The sequence below is a fragment of the Rhinolophus hipposideros genome (genome assembly GCF_964194185.1).
Source record: "Rhinolophus hipposideros genome assembly, chromosome: 20".
Taxonomy (NCBI): Eukaryota; Metazoa; Chordata; class Mammalia; order Chiroptera; family Rhinolophidae; genus Rhinolophus; species Rhinolophus hipposideros.
Window position 1 is genome coordinate 1,701,452 of NC_138066.1, and position 9,741 is coordinate 1,711,192.

At 46.0% G+C, this 9,741-nt stretch overlaps 1 pseudogene across 1 annotated transcript; it reads right to left on the reverse strand.

Annotated features, from left to right (window-relative positions):
* Positions 1-8,441: 8,441 nt before the first annotated feature.
* On the reverse strand, positions 8,442-9,498 carry LOC308489271 (ras-related protein Rab-11A-like; annotated as a pseudogene). The gene is made up of 2 exons: positions 9,489-9,498; positions 8,442-9,094 (listed from the first exon to the last, which is right to left on the reverse strand). The product of its transcript is annotated as a ras-related protein Rab-11A-like (transcript).
* Positions 9,499-9,741: the final 243 nt, after the last annotated feature.

Sequence of the window (9,741 nt, forward strand, 5' to 3'; positions counted from 1 at the left end):
TTTTTGTCTTTTATTACTTTTTTGTTAAACCACTTCAAAAAAAGTTGCAGACATCATGACTAGAGGAAAAGCTTTCACAGCTGAACTGTAAATCCCTACTTCGGACTCAACAATTTGATTTTTGGTATAAATTTAAATGGAGATCCTGCAGGACCTGTTGTATGCTGTTAAAGTGACCCAAGAATGTCCCTTGGCCCGCTGTCAGGGTTATTCCTGGTATGACTTGTAATTTATGGAGTGTAGCTCTACCAAAGAATGGGAAGTAGCCACTTACCTTTAAAATGTTACCCGAGTAGCAGGGGACCCCAGATCCTGTTGTTGTTTCACAATCCAGCCCCCATATGTGGAGGGCAAGGAGAGACAGAAGAAAGCGGTAGACCATTACAGATTGGTCGGTGGGAGGTTCAATAAACAAGAGAACTTCATAGAAGGCTTGTATTAGGTGGCTGCAAGATGAGTAGATCTCCACACTTGCCTACCAAAATTTTTAAAGTTTATATAGAGGCCTTAACTGGGTTCTGTTATGTATTCAGTCCAGATGGTCTCAACAACACATTACCCTCTGAAGGCTGTATCCTCGGAACAGCTCCCACTTTGGGAACGGTGAGTGGCACGTACATTCCATAGACAGGGGAGGAGGTGAGAAGCATCCAATCGCCAAGGTCCAGCTTATGGGTCACCTGGTGGTTGTGCCTTCTCCATGATCTCCTCCAGCCCTGCACTCCTTGTGGTCGGCTGGTACACTCGGACACACCTCCGTCTTCCACAGCGTGCCCTAAGTGGTCAGCAAGGGGTTTCATTAGCATGGAGGTGGCTTGGTTTTGGCGACATATGACTGCATTGGAGGCAGGTACCACAGCAATGGGATATAAGCATGCAGGAGAAAACACAGATTCAGACAGTGGTTCCCAAATAAGTAATAATTGTTCCCACCAATCGTGTTCCCACGATTTAAACTGCTGTATAATTAAGCCCTTGAGGCACAGGCTGCATCATTCATTTGCCTTCCCATGTGACTCAATAAAGGTGATACATTAGCAGACTCCGCAGGTCTGAGCACACAACGCTCTGGAAAATGGCAGCGTGCCTCCTTGTGCGGCAGTAATGATGTCTGAGGCTATCTGATTTTGGAGACATGTCAGAGTTCAGTAAGGACAGGCTTTGCCGGCTCTCACGTAAGTCTTGCTGGGTGAATTTAGCAAGGGTTTCTGTGTGGTTTATAATGTCCTCCAGGCCAACGACGGGGACAAAAACAGCCGCGAAAAGATTGTGCCAGTGGGACACAGGACGTGCCCCCCTGGCCTTGAGGAGAGGGAGGATGGCAGCCTCAGGACTTGCCCTGCTGTGCACAGCACCCATGTGGGCCCTGGCAGGAGATGGACTGAGGGCGGGGCAAGCCACACCAGGCCCCTCGCCTTCCCGTGTCTCGCAAAGCTGCGTGTTCCAGTCCTGGTATAATGCGTTTCAGCAGGTCCGGCTTGCTGCAGAGCAATGGGACCCCAGGGTGCAAAATAGCTCACCCATCCTGGTGGGATGTCTCATTGCAAATTCCAGTAGACAACACCTTTCCCAGGCGTGAGGCAGCGTGGTGTTCCCAGCCGCATAGCAGCATGTTGGTCCACGGTGAGAGTTGGGACATCAGTGGCCAGCCAAACGGCCCACCGCTGCAGTCGTTTGTTTCCCTCGCTCACCACAGTGCAGTTTCTCAAGTAGCCAGCGTTTTTAGAGCATCCCAGTACCCACGCAGGCGACCCGTCCCCACAGAGAGGTCAGGCCAACTCAGGATTTCCCCCGAGGATGCCTATTTCCCAAAGCCTACCTCTTCAGTCTCCTGGCTGACTCACCAATTATTGGTTGACACACCAGCCCCTGTACGTGGAGGGCAAGGACAGACTGAAGAAAGAGGCAGGCCACTCCAGATTGGGAGGTGGCAGGTTCAATAACCACGGGAATGCGCATACAGGCTTGTCTTGGGCACTGAAAAATGAGTAGATCTCTGAACCTGCCCTCCAGGATCTTAAAAGTTTATATAGAAGCCAAGATGGGGGCTACCGTGTTTGCCCAAAAATAAGACCTGGCCAGATCATCAGCGCTAATGCGTCTTTTGGAGCAAAAATTAATATAAGACCCAGTCTTATAGTATATTATATAATACCCGGTCTTACATAATATACTATATATACTATATATATAGTATATATTTAATATACTGTATGCTTATATATGATATACTATAATATAAGACCGGGTCTTATAGTAAAATAAGACTGCGTCTTATATTAATTTTTGCTCCAAAAGACGCATTAGAGCTGATGGTCCGGCTGGGTCTTATTTTTGGGGAAACACGGTAGGCATGTATACTGTCCAGAGGGTGTCAACAATACCTTATTCTTTCAAGGCTGCTCCCTTGGAACAACTCCCATTGGGAAGGGTGGGTGGAAATGTACATTCCAAGGACAGGCGAGGGGGTCAGGAGCCTCTGATTGCCTGGTCACATCCTCTTGATGACCTCCTCCTGCAACCAGTGACTCCCTTTGCTGAAGTTACCTACAAGTAGAACATGCCCCATAGGCAGTGTTAAGGTCACAGAAATCTATGTGAGGGTCCAAGTTCTGTTAAGCTGCTGCTGCGCTTCTTGTTCCGTATCCTTTTTAAGTAAATTAGGTTCTGGATGAGCCATTGTGTATCGTGCGTTTGATTGTCTGCCCTAACCGGAAACCCACTCCTGTGGTCTTGTGCTAACTTTTCACCTCTAAACACTTAAGCATGCATCTTCTAAAAATAAGGACCCAAAAGACATTACCATATGCAAAAAATTAAAAATTCTATTATATTATCTCATATCCACTCCATTTTCATTTTTCTCAGCTGTCCCCAAAATATTCTTTATATCTGGTGTTTAAAAATAAGGATCTAATGGAAGATTGTTGGTATAAATTCTATCCTTGATCGAACTTTAGTCAGGCTCCTCTGAGCTCGACTTGGTCCTGTCCTTGGACGTGCCTCAAAGAGCTCAGTTTTAGCAAGAGTTCTGCTCAGTCAGTGCAGCCCAAATTCCCCATCCTCCATGCCTGATTACCCTTGATTTGTGACCAAATTCCTCACCAACCCATCCCTCACCAGATGACCATCACCTGGCCTGCCTTGAGCAAGACTCCAGTTGGGTGGGTTTAGCCAAAATCCCCCCTAGGCCCTGATGTTTCCGCTTAGTCATTTTCCATCCACTGACCCCCGTGCTGTTGCTTGGCTGTAAATTTCCACTGTTCCTTGATGTATTCGGAGTTGAGCTGAGTCCTGTGCTGAGGTCTCTTATCCCCTATTGCAACAGTTCCTGAGTAAAACCTGTTTTTACCACTTTAACCACTGCCAAGCTCTGTTTTTTCTTGGACATGGTGAGATTGGGAGATTTTTATGGGCCAAGCCTCAAAACCACTCACACCCCATTGTCCAGAATGTGGTCATACAGCCCCAGTGCAAGGAAACTGGGAAATAAAATGTGCTGGTGTGCCCATGAGTACATATATTATCGAACCAGGCGTTGTTCTTAGTGCATGAGTTCATAGGAGGGGCTGTAAGAAGAGCGTATCACAGTGGTAAACGTTAATGGCTATTGCTAGTCATTTCCCTAGTACCCACTGTTCCCCTTCTAGTAACACTCCAATTTTTATACCTCAAGGGAAATTGGCACTGCTTTTCAGTATAGCTGGCCGAGAAAATGATGAATTCAGACTAGATCTCTTAGGTTGGAAATTGGAAGCCATTGCAGGTTTCTTTCCAGATAAATACAGGATAAAAAATGATTTTTTAAAAAAGCAAACTAATCAAGTTTCATACATAAAACATGCCTTTGGAATCTGAGGCAGGTAACCTTGGTCTCATTCAAATGGGCTGCCCCAACAGAGAGATTTTGTGACCCAATCCATCCACCCCACCCCTCACCCCAAGCTGAGTCAGGTCACCGCCACATTGGCTTGAGGAGTGGGCGAGTCAACCAGAAATGACCGAATCCCACTAGGAACCAGTGGATGGATTGATTAAAGATGGGTGAGAGAGAAGGGACTTCTGGCTCTGCCACTTCCTGGCTGTGTGACCTCAGGCAATGACTTCCCCTCACCCCTCTCCCCTTGCCAATATGTGGTTGTGTGAAATCTAACAAACAAGACAACTATCTAGGTAGGGTTTGCTGTACAGGAAGTTGCCTCCTGATTTCCCTGTCAGAGGAAAATGGTGGAGGATCGCGTTTTTATTCACAAGTTTGCACTGCCACCTTCTGGAGAACTCTCCTCCCTGCTTAGCAGGGTTAGCCATGTGACTTCCTCTGGCCAATGGATGTGTTAAAAATTATTTATTATGACCCCTGTTAAAAAACTGTAAGGCAGGCTTTATTCAAGAGGGGCCAACGAAATAAAGGTAGAGACTACTGCAATGGGCTCAACTCTGAATACAACAAGGAAAAGTGGGAATTTATAACCAAGAAGCAGGGTGGGGGTCAGTGGATAGAAAATTACTAAGAGGAAACATCAGGGGCTGGGGGGATTCTGGCTAAACCCACCTAACAGGAGTCTTGCTGAAGGCAGGCCTGGGGGATAAGACACAGCTGGGCAATGGTGAGGGCTTGAGAAACCTGATCAGATATCCAGGGTGATCAGATATCAAGGGTGGTCAGATATCAAGTTATAACTAAACTGATTTCGCAGAATTCTTGCTAAAATTGGACATTGCAGAGACGAACACAGAAGCCCAAAAGTCGAGTCCTAGTTGAAAAATAACTCAGAGGAGCCTGAGTAGAATTTGGTCAAGGAGAGAGTCTTTCAGATGTAAGCAAAATGACACGTGTCACTTCTCAGCAGAAGCATTAAGGGTCCATGCATAATTAGCAAAGTTCTCTTTTTCCTCTGCTATGAGATGGGCAGTGTCCCACGTAAGGGCTCCTTCTTTAGGCTGGGCCATCAAGTGTGGGAGATGTGGATTGGAGCTCCCAGATGACACACAGTGGGTACATAGTGTGAGAAAGAATTCTTTGTTGGTGTAAGCCAGCAACAATTCTGGGTTCATTTGTTACTGCAGCAGAACCCTTGTTTCCACCCACAGTGGTGCCTCCCCAGAAGGCACAGACCTTCTGTTGGCAGCTCTGCCGAGCTTCCGGAGGCTGAGATGGAACCTGTTTCCCTGCAGCCTCTGTCTTGGCCCAAGCTCCAGCCTTGGCCTCTGGTCTGGGCCGGCTGCTCCCTCCCATGTGACAGCCCTGCAGTGATTTGTAGGTGAAGGACCATCTGCAAGGTCCATGCCTCTAACTTCCAGCAAGAGTGCGGCTTGATTTGACGAGCTCTTCTGGCACCAAGCCCGGGGTTTGTGACTATTTCAAGGACTTCATTTAACTTCATTTACATTTGAGACCTAAATTTTTAAAATTACATCAGAAATTTTTAAAAACCTTACAAAACCAATCTTAATAAATATTTAAATGCCCACAAAAATCCCTCAATTTCCTCTTCATTAAATCTAATGTCCATAAACTTTTCAGGACAATGGAAAACATGTGGCTCAGATTTTCTCACTTTGTAAGAATTCCCCATAATGTAAGATGAAAGGTGACTTCTTAGAAACCAATCATAAGTTGAGTGACTTTCTTGTGGCCAAATGATTTCAGAAACAAAATCATAAAAACCCTTTCAAATTTTATCTTGTAGCAAAGAGTTACATTTTCTGCGATCTGTGGGAGTGTTTTCTATGTATTTCGTGGGGGATGTGGTGTGAGCATGCAAAGGCAAAACCTTGAGAGAAGGTCTTAATGCTGTTAGTGGTCTTTCATGCGACATGGCTTGGGCCCCTCCCTGGCTGTGATGGAGACGGCTAGCAGCTCCCCAACACCCCTTCTCTCCTTCCTCCTTAGAATCAGAGCTCCTAGGCAGCATTGGCCTCCCTTGGAAACGTGTTAGAAATACAGATTCTCAGATTCTCCCTGAATGAGAATCTCTGGGGTTGGGCCCAGCATTCTGTGTTTTAACAATCCCTCTAATTGATTCTGATACTCGCTCAAGTTTAAGAGTCACTGCTGATGCTCTCTGGGGGCAGCAATGAGCTCAGCAAAGATTCATGTCCCAAGTCCTCTGCTGCTGGCTGTGACCAAGGGGCTAAATTATAACAAGACATAAGTAGAAGTGTTGGGATTTCAAGAAAGTCTCCTTGAAAGGAAGAGGCTCTTCTTTGTACTTGTCCTTCAACTGCTGGCCTGGAATGTCAGTTGCTGTGTCTGAAGCTCTGGCAGCTATTTTTTTTTTTTAATTTTATTGGGGAATATTGAAGAACTGTGTGTTTTTCCAGAGCCCTTCAGCTCCAAGTCGTTGTCCTTCAATCTAGTTGTGGAGGGCGCAGCTCAGCTCCACGTCCAGTCACCATTTTAAATCTTAGCTGCAGGGGCGCAGCCCCCCATCCCATGCGGGAATTGAACCGGCAGCCTTGTTGTTGAGCGCTCACGCTCTAACCAACTGAGCTATCCCGCAGCCCCTCTGGAAGCTAGTTTGAATCACAAGGGTGAACCTAATATTTAGGGATGGTGGAGCCTGAGTCTCTGAGACTTTGTGAAGCTGCCATGTATAAGAGAGAAATACATGTCTGTCTTATTTTGTATTCTGTCACACACAGCTGTGTTCTAAATGGTACACCATCCCAGTTGCCTTCTCAGGCTCAAAGCCTGAATCAATAGGAGCCCCTGTTCTGGCTGTTCTGAGTACCACAGTCTGGGCCTGGGCCTCCTGCCCCCTCACCTGTTCCCTCACTCTCCTCCCAGGCCCAGGACTCTGCCCTCACCGTCTACTGGACAGTGGACTGAAGAGCTGGTTACTGCACCTTCCGTCCATGCCCCCAGCTCTGGGTCTGTCACATTCCAGCCTCTCGTCAACTGAGGCCAACTTTGAGTTTTCCCCAGGCCTCTGATAAAAGGGAACGGGCATCTTAAGATGATTAACTGCAGAGCTGAGAAGACTGGGTGGAGCCGGGCCCCTTGCTTACTCTCTAATCCTGACTTCCTGTTAATCTTTGTGGTACATTCCGAGGGAGGGATTCATATAGAGAGAGGCCATCGTGGGAAGGCTGTCTCTCCTTTAGCACCTGGGCGGCCGGTTTGGAGCCCTGGCTGGAGGTGTGCGTTCACACACTGCTGGGTGGTCTAGTTTCTTTTTCTTTTCCCGAAGAAAATCGCTCTTTTGGTGGATTTTCTGGAGAGTTACTTTGGCCAGTCAACACCTCCCTCTCCTTCCCCTGGTCCTAGGTGCCTTCCCCTGGGTGACCTGAGCGGCAGGTTATGCCTCTAAGGGCCAAAAGGGAAGTGAAAGTCTTATGCTGGGGAAGCGGGTGGGGTGGGGAAGCTTTGCAGAGCTAGACCTCAGTGGGGGCAGGATTTCAGCAAGCAGTGAAGGGAGAGGAAGGGCATGCCAGGCAGCGAGGGCAAAGCGATGGAGGCACGAATGTGGCTAACTGGGGGTAGGGTGCGTGGAGGGCATGAGGCAGGAAACCAGGACAGTCAAGTGCACAGGAACCAGTGTGTAGGACAAAGGAGCTGCCCCTCAGGTCCAGGCACGTTTCCAAAAATAAACTTCATAGATGTGTAATGTAAAATAAAATATAATCATTTAATGGACCACCATCATGCCATCTGACACAATAGAACTTTTCCGTCATTGTGAAAAGTTCTTGTCCCTTTGCAGGCGTCAGGCAGCCACTGAGCTGCCTTCGGTCATTATAGATTAGTTTTACCTCGCCTAGAATTTCCTGTAAAGGGAATCATAGAGCATGCAGTCTTTCTTGTCGGTCTCCGTTCACTCACGTAATGTTTTGACATTCATCCATGAGCGGTATTCCATTTTATCCATGCCTTGGCTGAGGGACATGGGGGTTGTTTTCAGTTTGGGGAGACTGTGTATAAAGCTGCTATGAATAATCATGTACAAGGCTTTTTGATGGGCATTTTTTCACTTCTCTTGGATAAATACTTAGGAGTGGGATTGCTAGGTCTTACAGTCGTTTTACGGTTTCTTTATAAGAAACTGCCAAACAGTTTTCCAAAGTGGTTGTACCATTACAGATCCCCACCAGTGATGTGTGAGGGTTCTAGTTCCCCCTCATCCTCATCAACACTTGGCATTGTCAGTCTTGATTTTAGCTATTTTCATGCATGTATAAGTGGCCTATCATTGTGGCTTTAATTTACATTTCTCTGAAGACTAATGGTATCGAGCATTTTTCATGTGCTTTTTTTTTGGCCACGTATATATCTTTTTTATTTAAGCATCTGTCTAAATAATTTGCCTATTTTGCAAATTGCATTATTTGCCTTCTTACTATCAAGTTGTTGTTTTTTAACCACAAGAATTACAACTATATCTAAATCTCAGACCTGGGAAATGGACTATACACAGCCTTCTGGGGAAAAGAGAAATGCCTTATGTGCTGTGACAGCACTGGTCCTTTGGCTTGTTTTCAGGGGTTGGTGGAACATGAACACACCGTAGCTTGGAGACATGTCATTTTCACTACTGTCTGACATTTGCTTCCGGGAAACAATGTGACACATCTCTGACAGAATTGTCTGAAAAACAGCTTCTATATTTGCAGAGTCTAGAGCGGATATCTCAGTGAATGACAAACTATGTATTCTTTTCTGCAAAAGCTCTTGCTTCGTCTGTAAGCGCTGCCCTGAGATGACGTAAATCACTCCTATTGCCCACAAGCATTCTAACAACGTTCCTATCAGCATGAGCTCTCTGTTCTTTCAGCCATGGTTCTACGTTTTCATACGTATCGAGATGTTTAGCAGTGTCCTAACCCAGTACGGCGCCTACAGCTCCACCACAGTATGCTGATGTTAAAGCTCAGTACCTTCCTTGCCCTGCTGTGTTCCTTATCTGGGCCTTTTTTGTTTTCCCATCAAACTGGATGCTTCTTGTTGCAAACTGTACTCCAGTGGTGCTCTTGCTTTTGAGATTAAATGCATTTTGAGTACATTGAGACAGGAGATTACTCTTTCCAACACCAGAATCTCCAATAAGGACAACTTTGAAGAGGTACTCCTCAGACTCTGCCCTGTGGGTGCCCACTGGAAGGGAAGGGGCGGGAGCAGCGGGGCATTGGTGAGACCTGGGGACGGCGCTGCAGGGGTAATCCAAGCGCCCTTACTATCGATTTTTTTTAGGTGAAATACAAATAATGTATATTTAATCATTACCCATTTTAGACTGTACAATTCAGTAGCATCGTATAGTACTTTTACAATATTGTGCAACCAGCACCTCTGCTTAGTTTCAAGATATTTTAATCACCCCACAATGAAATACCATAACCATTAAGCAGTCCTCCTCCTAACTTCTAGCAACCACCAATCTGCTTTCTGTCTCTATGGATTTCCTTATCCTGGATATTTAATATAAATAGAATCATACAATATACGGCCTTCTGTGTTTGGCTTCTTTCACTAGCATAATGTTTCTGACGTTCATCCATGTTGTAGCACGTGTCCTCATTCCTTTTTATTGATGATTAGTATTCCATTGTACGTATAGACCACACATTGTTTATCTATTCATCTGTTGATGGACATTTGTGTGTTTTCCACCTTTGGTGACTGTGAGTATTGCTGCTGTTCACATTTGTATACGAGTATGTGTTTGAACATCTGTTTTCAATTCTTTTGGGCAGATACTACCTAGGAGTGGAACTGATGAGTCATATGGTAACTGTTTCACT